The sequence below is a fragment of the Poromitra crassiceps genome (assembly GCF_964638095.1).
Source record: "Poromitra crassiceps genome assembly, chromosome: 29".
NCBI classification, from domain to species: Eukaryota; Metazoa; Chordata; class Actinopteri; order Beryciformes; family Melamphaidae; genus Poromitra; species Poromitra crassiceps.
The window spans coordinates 13,928,550-13,942,293 of NC_139641.1; the positions used below are offsets into that span (position 1 = coordinate 13,928,550).

The following is a 13,744-nucleotide window of genomic DNA, read 5'->3' on the forward strand; positions in this document are numbered from 1 at the left end:
ACATTTTAATTTTCACACAGTGACAGGAACTTTTCCTCCTGAACTTTACTGACAAACTTCCTTCAAAGCTCCAATAGCTTCACAGCTAACGTTAGCTTCACAGCTAAACCATTCATCTGAGTCCAGTGAGTCTTCTTCCTCTGATCAACGGAGCCCTGGTTCCACTTCATATATTCGTGATAATATCGTCCGCACATACGAGTCTTCTGTTTGTAAATTAAACTTCTTAAAGTATTATAAACGGGAAATAGGCTAGTATGCTACTGCTAGTGCTCACGTGATCTGACGCACGCTTGGCACGTCGCGTTCCGATGACGTCGGACGATACTGATGACGTAGGACGATACTACAGCTCACAGCTCAGAAACAAACAATCATGGCCGACTCCGTACCACTTGTGTATCTCGCAATTAGCAACATTCCTGTCGCCTTTCGTTCAGCGGACCTCAGAAATTACTTCAGCCAGTTGATAGAAAGCGGTGGGTTCCAGTGTTTCCACTACCGACACCGACCAGAGGTTCTCAGAGAGACCGAAGAGGAGGAGGAGGAGGAGGGCTCAAAGCAGGAGTCCGACGAGCCGACACACGGAGGAGCTGGAGGACCTGGTGGCCCGTCGGATGAGAGCACGGTGGACAGCTCGATCTCCTCCTCGGAAACCACAAAACAAGACTATTCCTCCTCGTCGAAGCCACGCGTGAAATCCTGTTGCTGTATAGTCTCAGTCCACGATGCCAAGGAAGCGGACAGATTGATCAAGATGTACTCAGGGAACCAGTGGATTGACTCGAAAGGAAGCTGGCTGGCGAGACGCTGTGTTATCAAGAGAGTCAAAGTTTCATATGACACAGGTTAGTTAGTAGACGTCGGGTCAACCAACCTTGTGTTTGTTGTTTGGCCCGTATGTTTCTGTTGTGCAATTCACTGAGGCCATTTACACCTGGCGCTAACATGTGTTTTCTGTGATCAGATTGCAATCAGATTGTATTTGATCACTTCAGCCTGATTCCATTTACACCTGGCGTTAACATGCATTTCCTGCAATCTGATTGCAATCAGATTGCAGAAATGGTTGTCCTCTCAATCCGCATAAAGTTGCTGTATCCAGATTGAGAGGACACATTGCGTTTACACTTGTGTTCAATGTGGACACAATGCATCCCTGACCACCTCCGGAGGTGGTTTGGCCGATCAGATTGCAATCCTTTTTCAATGCGTTTTGGGGGTGTTTACACCTGGCATTTTCAAGTGATAAAACACAATCTGATTGCAATCTGATCACAGAAAACGCATGTTAGCGCCAGGTGTAAATGGCCTCAGTATTACCCACCCTATATGAGTTCTTGTCTGAGGATGTTGGGTTGAAGAAAAGTAAATTATTGGATCAGTCTCTCTGCTTAGTGGTTGTCTCAAGGTTTGTTGTTTTTAAGTTGATCAGTGTTTTCCACGTCGATATTATGTTGTCACCTTACATCTTTTGTATTTTTTTAATGTTAATATTAACATAAAGCACTTTGTAACTCTTGTTATTATTTTTTCCAGATGAGGAGTGCTTCCCCTATAAGACAAAGTGTGAGCAGCGGCACCGCGTGTCCTTAACAGAACGTTTCACAGAGGCTGACCTCCGAGGCTTATGTGAGTTAAACCCACCCTCCCTGATGCACAATGGGAACGTGGGCACACCGGTGAAAGTATTCCTGCAGCTCATCCAGTCGTGCCGTCTGCCTCCGCGTCTCAGCCGCAAGTTGGGCCTCACTTTCCCCAAGACCAGCTCCAACCGCCGCTGTGGCAATGTGCCTTTCCAGTACTACTGTGCCCACACAGTACTACTGTGCCCACACAGTACCAGCCACAGAAGAGAATATCTTCACAGCTGCTGGACATGAAATATCAGGGCCAGGTGGTGTGGCTGCTCCATCCTCAGGACCCAAGCAGCAGCTAGGTGACCACCGAGAAACAACAGACGACACCGATGAGCTGGAAGAGGAGGAGGAGGATGTGCAGTCAAATGCAAATGATGTGGGTTTTATATCTGTTTGCACCTTATTACTTACTTACTTTACTTACTTTACTTTATTGTTTATTTAGACAGGACAGTGCACATTAATAAGACAGTTATACATGTCCAGAATCATCCATACGTGACAATGGTAAAAGTGCCGGGGTTAGCCCAAGCTAATTTTCACCCGCAGTCCTCGGGACATCAACAACTAAAAACTACAAGATAAATACAGAATACGGGAATAAAAAAGCAATATAATAAAAATGCATAAGGGATAAAAAAAAAAACATACACAAGTGATAACAATACATACACAGAATAAAAGCAATACACACAAACAGATAAGATAATAAAATGATAGAAAAATAAAATGTCCAAGAGAAGGCTATTGAATATGGGTGCACTGTTGTGTCGTTTTGAGCTATTCCTTGATTTTGACTTTAAAAGTAGGGTAAGTGGGACATTCCCTCACTGCAGCCGGGAGACTGTTCCATATCTTTCCGCCCACAATGGACAGGACGTTCTTCCCCAAAGCGGTGCGTCTGTGGCCCAGCTCACAGTCTCCTCTTAGACACGCCCTGGTGGTCATGCCCTCCACGGACCTCTGTTTAAAAAACTCTTATTAGTGATAGGATGTCTAGGGGGCTGTGGTATTTTGCTGGAAGAATTGCTATCTGGGGCGACAGGGCCTTCGCTGCAGCTGCCCCCACCCTCTGGAACGCCCTCCCCAGCCATATCCGTCAAGCAGACACTCTGTCATAATTTAAACACGCCCTCAAAACCCACCTTTTCACCCTTGCTTTCAACCCATGAACTCCTTCCTCTCTCACCTTTTATTTATTTTCTTTATTTTTTATTCTCTATTCTTAAGTTATGGTATTATATTGTTTTATATTGTGAAGCGTCTTTGAGCATTTGGAAAAGCGCTATATAAATCCGATGTATTATTATCATCATTTGTTCTTCTCCTTGGGTGCAGGATGATGACCGATGTGAGGAGTGGGAGCGCCATGAAGCTTTGCACGAGGACGTAACGAGCCAGGAGCGGAGCAAGGAGAGGCTCTATGAAGAGGAGATTGAGCTGAAATGGGAAAAGGGTGGTTCAGGCCTGGTGTTCTACACTGATGCCCAGTACTGGCAGGAGGAAGAAGGAGGTATACAGACACTTCACACAAACTAACATTAACATAATGGTTGTAAAAATAAATAAAAAGAATGTTCTTGGATCAAGACATAACTCAATTGTTCCCAACTTCAGTCCTCTGGACAAAGAGTAACGCTGGTTTTCTGTCCTATTAGGTGGTTATCAGTTAACTGTGTTCACCTGACGTCCCAGATCTAAAATCAAAGAAAACCAGTAATACTCTGGGTTTAGAAGACCAGGGTTGAATACCACTGCCATACATGAATTATGTTTACTTGATGAAATATTGATTATGTCTCTTTACTCCCCTTTCTTTAGATTTTGATGAACAAACAGCAGACGACTGGGATGTTGACATGAGCGTTTATTATGACAAAGGTAATTAAAATGCACTATTATTTAACTGTCATTCCCTCGATTGACAAATGGAACCAAACAGAAAATGCACAAAGTGTTAGGGCGTTTTCACTACCTGCCTCATTTGGTGATCCGACCAAGCGCATTTTTGATTCAACAGCTGCCATAGCCAGCTGCATTGTGGGTAATCGGGCTGAGGACGAGCATTTTATGGTTAAAAAAACATCATCTTCATTCTTCACATGCTGTTTTGTTGGCTGGAGAAACGGTGGATTATTCTTTGGGGATTTTTTTTGCATGATTGCTTTCTTATGCGATAAGATTGTCTGATTGCAGCATCTTTATAAGTTATTATTTTATTCTTGACAGCGGTCATATTCTCCATGATAGTAGCCTACTTTAGGCAGAAGTTGCAAAGGTTTGGTTTTATATTTTTACCAAATGACAAACCTTAATGACACATATCACGGCCAAATTCCACTGAGTCCGTGTTCGGTCCGTCTGCGCTGCGGTACGGCTTCGGAGCCGATACGTTTCCGCTCTAATCAATGTGTCAACTCCCACCTACTCCGCTGTGTTCAAAGTCAAAGTCAAAGTCAATTTTATTGTCAATCACTACCATATGTACAAGACATACAGAGCATTGAAATTCCGTATCTCACGATCCAAGGTGCACTCAAAATACAGATAGGAGACAACACATGACATAAAATACGAAGATAAAATAGATAAAAAAACATACAATAAAATACTACCATAGGGGTCATAATAAGGTCATTGTAATCACTGTAATAAAAGTCAGATAGTGCAAATAGTGATGGCAGAAAAGTGCAATAAAATAAAATGAATAAAGCGACATAATGGTTTTGCATAAAGTGACTGGTGCTGCTGAGTGAGGAGTGAGTGGTTCAAGTCCAGACTGGGGGCAGAGGGAAGAGAGGGGAGTTGTATGAAAAGTTAAGAGTCCAGACTGGGGGCAGAGGGAAGAGAGGGGAGAGAGTTTAACAGCCTGACAGCCTGGTGGACGAAGCTGTTGGCTAGTCTGGTGGTGCGGGCCCGGAGGCTCCGATATCTTCTCCCCGACGGAAGCAGGCAGAAAAGTCCATGAGAGGGATGGGTGGGGTCTCCCACAATGTTAGTGGCTTTGCGACCCAGGCGAGTGTTGTAGATCTCCAGGAGGGAGGGGAGGGAGGCACCAACGATCTTCCCGGCTGCTTTCACGATGCGCTGCAGGGTCTTCCGGTTGGCAGCAGTGCAGCTACCAAACCAGGCTGTGATGCAGCCGGTCAGGATGCTCTCTATGGTCCCCCTGTAGAAAGAGCACATGATGGGAGCTGAGGCTCTGGCTCTCCTCAGCTTCCGGAGGAAGTAGAGGCGCTGCTGGGCCTTCTTCACCACTGCAACAGTGTTCATGGTCCAGGAGAGGTCCTCACAGATGTGCACCCCCAGAAACTTGGTGCTGCTCACCCGCTCCACTGCAGCACCGTTGATGGTCAGTGGGGAGTGTTGAGGAGGGGCTCTTCTGAAGTCTATAATGATCTCCTTGGTTTTTTCTACATTTAGAAAGAGGTTATTCTCTTCACACCATGTGACCAGTTGGTTCACCTCCATCCTGTAGTTGGTCTCGTCGTTGTTACTGATGAGACCCACCACAGTTGTGTCATCTGCAAATTTGATCAAGTGGTTTCCGCTGTGGTTGGGTGCACAGTCATGGGTCAGCAGGGTGAAGAACAGGGGACTGAGCACTCCTCCTTGGTGGACTCCCGTGCTCAGTGTGATGGTGCTGGATGTGTTATTTCCCACCCGTACCGACTGTGATCTCTCGGTGAGAAAGTCCAATATCCAGTTGCAGAGTGACGTGTTCAGGCCCAGCAGGTCCAGCTTCTTTATCAACTGCTGAGGGATGATGGTGTTGAACGCTGAACTGAAATCAATGAACAGCATTCTCACATATGAGTCTTTCCTGTCAAGGTGGGTAAGGGTTAGGTGGAGGGCAGAGGAAATTGCATCATTGGTGGCTCTGTTTGCCCGATAAGCAAACTGAAAAGGGTCCAAAGCTGGAGGGAGGATGGATTTGATGTGGTGCATGACTAGCCTCTCGAAGCACTTCATGATGATGGAGGTCAGTGCAACAGGGCGGTAGTCGTTGAAGCCAGATGGTTGTGACTTCTTTGGCACAGGTATGATGGTGCTGGCCTTGAAACATGTGGGGACCACAGCCTGACTCAAGGAGATGTTAGAAATATCAGTGAAGACATCCTTGAGTTCTTCTGCACAGTCCTTCAACACACGACCAGGTATGTTGTCCGGCCCAGCAGCCTTGCGGGCATTTATCATGCAGAGTGTTTTCTTCACGCTGGCTGAGGACAGGCACAGTACCTGGTCGTCGGGAGAGGGCGGTGTCTTTAGGGCTGGGTTCAAAAAATCGATTCTCCGATTTTTAATCGATTTTCATTTTAATCCTCGATTATCGATTCATATGTCCAGAGACCGATTTTTTTTTTTTTTTTTTTTTTTTTTACTAAACAGGCTAAAATATTGTGCTGTGTGTGGTAGTTGAAACATAGTTTCAAGTTGACGTTTAATTATGTTTGTAGTTGAAACAAAAACATAAATACTGTAGGCTACATGAATGGAAATGTTTGATCATTATTAATATCTACTTTTAGAAATTATATAGGCTGAAATCAAATCACTGTGCATAATTGTGAAAGTGTCTTTATTGACAGATGAAAAGGCTGTTATTTACCCTTTGTCACCACGTGGTGAGTAAATATATGTGTAACTAAAACCATTAAAATTGACAACAGGTCTGCAACTTTTTTTCCCCATGTATCTACTTGGCTGGTTGGAAACCCCTGAATTACATAACTGGACAGTCATGTAATTCAGGGTACAGCTCAAAAACCACGTTTTGGTATCACTAACCAAATCAATATTGAAAATTGATCGAATCGGAATCGAATCGAATCGAATCGAAATTAATCGATTCGCAACCTTGTGAATCGGAATCTAATCGATTCTTGAAATTTGAACCAATACCCAGCTCTAGGTGTCTTCTGTGCAGGAGTGGTGTTTTGTGAATCAAAACGTGCATAGAAGTTGTTGAGTTGGTTCAGCAGAGAGATGTTGCTGTCACAGGCCCGTGGAGAGGGTTTATAATCCGTGATGGTCTGGATCCCCTGCCACAGGCTCCGTGTGTCTCTGCTGTCTTTGAAATGGCGGGTTATCTTCTTGGTGTACAGGCGCTTGGCTTTCCTGATGCCCCGGGACAGGTTCACTCGGGCTGTTCTCAGTTCGGCTGCGTCGCCGGCTCTGAAGGCAGCGTTCCGGGTCCTCAGCAGTGTGTGAACCTCCCCTGTCAGCCATGGCTTCTGATTTGCCCGAGTGGTGGTGGTCTTAGTGACAGTCACATTGTCAATGCAGTTGGAGATGTAGGCTGTCACGGTCTCTGTATATTCCTGTATGTCGGTGTGTTGGTTGTTTGTGGCTGCTTGCCTAAACATGGACCAGTCAGTGGTGTCGAAACAGTCCTGAAGAGCAGAGGTGGCATCTTCAGGCCACACCCGAACCTGTTTCTGTACCGGTTTGATGACTTTCACTCTTGGCCTGTATGCTGGTTTTAGCATAATGGAGATGTGGTCAGAGAGGCCAAGATGGGGGAGGGGAACGGCTTTGTATGCTCCTTTGTGGGTCGTGTAGACACAGTCCAGTGTGTTATTTTCCCTTGTTGGAAAATCAACGTGTTGGTACAGTTTTGGTAATACTGACTTTGGGTCAGCATGATTGAAATCCCCAGCCAGGATGAGGGATCCATCTGGGTGAGCTGTCTGTTGCTCACCGATGGTGTGGTACAGCACATTAAGTGCCTCCTTTCTCTCGTTGTTATTTGGGCTGGGAGGAAAGTAAACAGCCACCAGCAAAATAGCCGTAAATTCCCTCGGCAGATAGAAAGGCCGACACTTAACGATCATGAACTCCAGCAGCGGTGAACAATGTTTAGCGACCACGACAGAGTCACGACACCAAGCATCATTGATGTAAACACACAGTCCCCCTCCGCGGGTCTTACCTCCCTCAACCAAGACTCTGTCCGCTCGGAGGCACGTTAGCCGATCCAGCTGAATGGCTGAGTCTGGGATGTTGTCGTTGAGCCATGATTCCGTGAAAACAAAAACACAGCATTCCCTCATGTCACGCCGAGTGGACATCAGAAGACGTATGTAATCCATCTTGTTGTCTATGGAGCGAACGTTGGCGAGTAGAATGGTCGGGATAGTAGGCTTGTTTGGGTTAGCCGCTAACCTAGCACGGATACCTCCGCGTTTGCCCCTCTTCTGCTTCCTCTCACACCGCTTGCGGTGCGACCTTCCCCGGCATGAAGCAGCAATCGAGTCCGCTGGTGTCGCGGGCAGGCGGAGTAATCCAAGGTCGCGTAGTAATGTTGTTTGTGCAGGGTTTAAGTTATTTTCTATCGTACTACCGATATGTAGCAATAGCTGCCAGCTATATTTGTAACCTGACAGAGACAAACTTGACGACTTAGACACAGATACACATTTAAACACCGAACTATTGCGACCGAGAGGAGCCGCTGCGTCTACACGCGCCGCCATCAGCGTGTCTCCGATGATCCGGAGCTCTCCGAAGCAGATACGCAAGGCTTCTATTTTTCACGGATGCCGCAGCAAGTTGGGCGGAGCCAGGCCTGGAGTCAACAGGGCAGAGGTGTTTACAGCATTCAATATCAAGCCAGAGGACAAACATGTATGAGGAAAAGTTCATCATTGAAGTGGAAAACCACAAAATAATATATGACACGACACATCCTTTTTACAAGGACAACACCAAGCAAGTCCACCCCTCCTCTGCTTCTCCAGTTGGGAACAATGATCTTCTGCCTGTTTGTTGTTGTATTTATCCCACATACAAATTGTCTCGCGCGAATGTGCGCGATTTCACCGCGAGAACTTGTCGGTCTCGTCACTCCAGCTGTCTGGCAGAGTGGAGCCGTGACGTTGGCGGAGCACAGAGCACAGAGCACAGAGCACAGCCGCAACGCAACGCAAATGCACTCAGTGGAATCCCGGTGTTAGCCCGACTCTTGCGTCTCACGTTGCGATCATTGATTGACAGGTGATAGAAGCATGCTTGACACGGGGAAATGTCGTGCGGGACCTTGAGAATACAGAGCGAGTTGAATGACAGACATCGGTTCAGATTTGGGGATTCAGACAGAGGGCTGTTCACATGCACATTCTGGTTCACTGCTGTGGTTGGCACGCGCCGTCTGTCTGTCTGTCTGTCTGTCTGTCTGTCTGTCTGTCTGTCTGTCTGTCTGTCTCTCTGTCTGTCTGTCTGTCTGTCTGTCTCTCTGTCTGTCTGTCTGTCTGTCTCTCTGTCTGTCTGTCTCTCTGTCTGTCTGTCTGTCTGTCTCTCTGTCTGTCTGTCTGTCTGTCTGTCTGTCTCTCTCACACACAGACACACTCTGTCACCATCACCCAATGGCAAATACGCACACCGGTCTCGACCATAGACTGTATATAAAAGGGAGTAGGCTAAAGCACGCGCGCACAGTCACATTCTTATCATTTCAGCTGTCAAAACAAAATCTCTGGGAAGTGGGAATTTTTCATTTTCTCCCGGGCCAATCGGGGACGGTTGGCAGCGCTATGTGGTCCGTTTGCTTTTGACCTGGTGTGAAACTGAACCAAAACCAGCTGAGAAACTCAACAATGTTGCATTTGGTGCAAATCAGGAACTAGGCTGGTCTGAGAATGCTCCTTAATTGTTCATGTGGAGCCAGATTGCCTTGAACTCAGATCTTCCTCCCACAGATGGAGGAGACATGGATTCCCGCGACTACGTCCGCATGCGCTATGAAAAGAGGCTGAGGGACGGCCTTGAAGATCGGTCAGGACACAGCCAGACGATCGGCAGCTTTGAGAAGTTCACTAAGGTAAAGAGGTCTCCACAACAGTTGATTTGACTCCAATCTGTGTATGGAGCCTATTAATACTAGACATGTTTTCAACATCTCTTTTCTTGGGTTAGGGCTTTGGCCGTCGTGTGATGGAGAAGCAGGGCTGGAAGGACGGTGAAGGTCTGGGGAACAGTCAGGCTGGGATCCCAGACGCCCTTGACAATGACGGACAACATCCCAAGTGCAAAAGGGGCTTTGGGTGAGTAAAAACTAAGTAAATACAGACTTGACAAAACAGAACTAATGATGTCCTGTCACATACCAACACGCGTATTAGCCCCGTGACACCGCTTTATACTGTACTCTGAGATATTCTCGTACAGTAAAGCGGCGCCACACAGCGTTAGAATCCTCAATAGGTGGACAAGGCTGTTCAAAAAGCTCTCCTACCCGTATCCCACCTCTGATTGCAGATCCGAAGATATGATCGTCTGCCTAGTGAAGCCAGTAATTTAGCCGGAACACCGGCGCTGTTAAAATAATACTGCTTGCATGAAACAACCGTTTAGAAGCAGTCTTTCCACAGCCTGCGCAGCTGAATTTACAGCAGGGTGTGTTTGATCTTACTAACATGGTGCACTGCTTGCACGCGGCGAGCAAACAACACATGCGGCTGTCAGTGATCAACGCAAATCCAGCGCACCTGGGAAGCAAAACATGTCATGAAATACTCAAACTCCCAAGGTTCCTGTCGGCACTTCTCCTGTCCTCAATATGGCACAGGCTGTGGAAAGACTGCTTCTAAACGCTTGTTTCACGCAAGCAGTATCATTTTAACAGCGCCGGTGTTCCGGCTAAATTACTGGCTTCACTAGGCGGACGATCATATCTTCGGATCTGCAATCGGAGGTGGGATACAGGTAGGAGAGCTTTTTGAACAGCCTTGTCCACCTATTGAGGATTCTAACGCTGTGTGGCGCCACTTTACTGTAGGAGAATATCTCTGAGTACAGTATAAAGTGGTGTCACGTTATGGGGCTACACGCGTATATGAGCGCTGAGAGGACATGGTCTTTCAGCATGCTTTCATGATGCTAATGAGCATTCCTGTGTTTTTGTGCAGGTATCATGGAGAGAAGTTGAACTCCGGCCCTGTAAAGAAGGCCAGACCAGGCTTTCATATAACCACAGTGTTCGATCAACCCAAAGACATAGATGAAGGCGATACCTTACTGAGACGCCAACCAAACACCAGTATGAAGTACAGAGGCTGGCAGCCAGGTGGCACCATTGGACCACGAAGATGACTTTTTGTAAACCTTTTTTAGTGTTTTATTTGAGTTATTTATACACCACTCTGCTCTATTAAAACATGGTTGTCAAACGTTTCGTTCCAGTTGTCTTGACTTTGTCATTTTACGTTTTTACTGTTCTCCTTAATTTCATGCGCACTCACTTTATAACTCACTTTATTATAACAACTTATTATGCAATTGCAATAGATAGATTGATTGTAATAAGAATGTAATCACTACATGTTGATAGTGTCTGACAGACACTATCCTTTAGTTAGGACCTAAAGGATCCCCCCTCCCCCCCTTTCCTCTGCTCCACCTGTCTGCATTAGTGCACTCCCCAGCAGAGCCCGTATCAGGCTAGATGAGATTCTGGAGCGTGGGATGTAGGGCTGTCAAAATAGCCCCAAAATCATATTCCAATATTCCCTCTAAACAAAACATATTTGTTTGAATATATTAAAATACTAAAATAAATAAAAATTGCGTGCGTGGCAAAGCAATACAACCAGAGAGCTTATATAACTACTTGGTATATTTATTTGAACATAAACTTTTTTTTATTTCAACATAAACATTGTTTCCCCCCCCCCCCATATTTATTGAGTCAGTAATACAGCAGTAGCCTACACTTTTGTACTGTTTTTAAATACCAGAAATGATTATAGACAAATAGACACAGCTTCTCCTTATATTGGTTTTTAGTGCGTTTACTGCATCATGGAAGCTATTGAACTAAAACAGGAATTTTCCACAAAAATATTAATATAAAATACAAGAAGCACTAAAATCGACAAACAAGTTAGAGCTACGTTACGTCAACAGCTACAGAGAATACATTTACTGTTACCGTTATGTTACATTACATGGAAGGTTAGACACGGGAAGATTACTGGAACAATTGCATTAAACACAACAAAATGTCACAACTTTTCATACACTTTCATGGGTTTGAACAATTCCATGAGTTTTACAGGCCTGGAAAACAAGATTTTGAAATCCCATGACTTTTCCAGGTTTTCCATGGCCGTGGGAACCCTGAGTTAAATGTTTCTCTCTTCAAGTCTCCTTTACAACCGAAACCTTTACCACAGACTGAGCAATTAAATTGTTTACTCTCCTGTGTGGACTACCATGTGTCTCTTCAAGTCTTCTTTCTGACCAAAACCTTTACCACAGACTGAGCAATTAAATTGTTTATCTCCTGTGTGGACTACCATGTGTGTCTTCAATTGACCTTTACGACCAAAACTTTTACCACAGAGTGAGCAATTAAATTGTTTATCTCCCGTGTGGACTATCATGTGTGTCTTCAAGCTGTCTTTACGACCAAAACTTTTACCACAGACTGAGCAATTAAATTGTGTATCTCCTGTGTGGACTATCATGTGTCTCTTCAAGTCTCCTTTCTGACCAAAACCTTTACCACAGACTGAGCAATTAAATTGTGTATCTCCTGTGTGGACTAGCATGTGTCTCTTCAAGTGTCCTTTCTGACCAAAACTTTTACCACAGACTGAGCAATTAAATTGTTTATCTCCTGTGTGGACTATCATGTGTGTCTTCAAGTGTTCTTTACTAGCAAAACTTTTACCACAGAGTGAGCAATTATATTGTTTATCTCCTGTGTGGACTACCATGTGTGACTTCAAGTATACTTTACGACCAAAACTTTTACCACAGACTGAGCAATTAAATTGTTTATCTCCTGTGTGGACTACCATGTGTGTCTTCAAGTCTACTTTACGACCAAAACCTTTACCACAGACTGAGCAATTAAATTGTTTATCTCCTGTGTGGATTATCATGTGTGTCTTCAAGTTTCCTTTCTGACCAAAACTTTTACCACAGACTGAGCAATTAAATTGTTTATCTCCTGTGTGGACTATCATGTGTGTCTTCAAGTGTTCTTTACGACTAAAACTTTTACCACAGACTGAGCAATTAAATTGTTTATCTCCTGTGTGGACTATCATGTGTCTCTTCAAGTGTGCTTCATTAGCAAATCTTTTACCACAAACTGAGCAGCTGAAGTGTTTCTTCCTTGGAACGTCACTGTTTTTCTGTGAGCCTAAACCTGACTGAAGTTCACTAGTTTCCACCCATTCATCATCATTGTCTTCAGTCTCAGAAGAGTCTGAAGTCTTGTCATCACTAGTTGGTTGTGAATTACTAGCTAGATGTAAGTATATAAAGTTCCTGGCTGGTTCTGATACTCCACAGTCCTCTTCATCAGCTTCTGTTTTCATCTGTTCAGTTGAGCAGGTGGCTACAGGCTCTGCCTCTCTGTTCTCTTCAGTTTGGCTTTGATGAAGCTGTGAGGACTGAGGTTTCTCTTCCTCCTCTTCACTCTTCACAGGGACAACAGAGAATGGGAACATGGTGATATCAGCCTCCTCCAGCCGTTGAAGCTGCTCTCCCTCCCTCCTGATCCAGAGTTCCTCCTGTTCCTCTTTAATGTCTGGGGGCTCTGGGCCCTCCTGAAGCTGCTCTCCCTCCCTCCTGATCCAGAGTTCCTCCTGTTCCTCTTTAATGTCTGGGGGCTCTGGTCCCTCCTGACTGGTCCGGGGTTCCTCTTTAATGTCTGGGGGCTCTGGGTCCTCCTGAAGCTGCTCTCCCTCCCCCCTGATCCAGAGTTCCTCCTGTTCCTCTTTAATGTCTGGGGGCTCTGGGGCCTCCTGAAGCTGCTCTCCCTTCTGACTGATCCAGAGTTCCTCCTGTTCCTCTTTAAGGTGTGGGGGCTCTGGTCCCTCCTGAAGCTGCTCTCCCTCACCCCTGATCCACAGTTCCTCCTGTTCCTCTTTAATGTCTGGGGGCTCTGGTCCCTCCTGAAGCTGCTCTCTCTCCCTCCTGATCCAGAGTTCCTCCTGTTCCTCTTTAATGTCTGGGGGCTCTGGTCCCTCCTGAAGCTGCTCTCCCTCCATCCTGATCCAGAGTTCCTCCTGTTCCTCTTCAATGTCTGGGGGCTCTGGTCCCTCCTGAAGCTGCTCTCCCTCCCTCCTGATCCAGAGTTCCTCCTGTTCCTC

General features: G+C 45.7%; 1 pseudogene across 1 annotated transcript; it reads left to right on the plus strand.

Moving 5' to 3' along the window:
- Positions 1-376: 376 nt before the first annotated feature.
- On the plus strand, positions 377-10,730 carry LOC310799963 (G patch domain-containing protein 3-like; annotated as a pseudogene). The gene is made up of 7 exons: positions 377-848; positions 1,540-2,016; positions 2,979-3,153; positions 3,462-3,521; positions 9,338-9,459; positions 9,555-9,682; positions 10,547-10,730. The product of its transcript is annotated as a G patch domain-containing protein 3-like (transcript).
- The last annotated feature ends 3,014 nt before the right edge of the window (positions 10,731-13,744 follow it).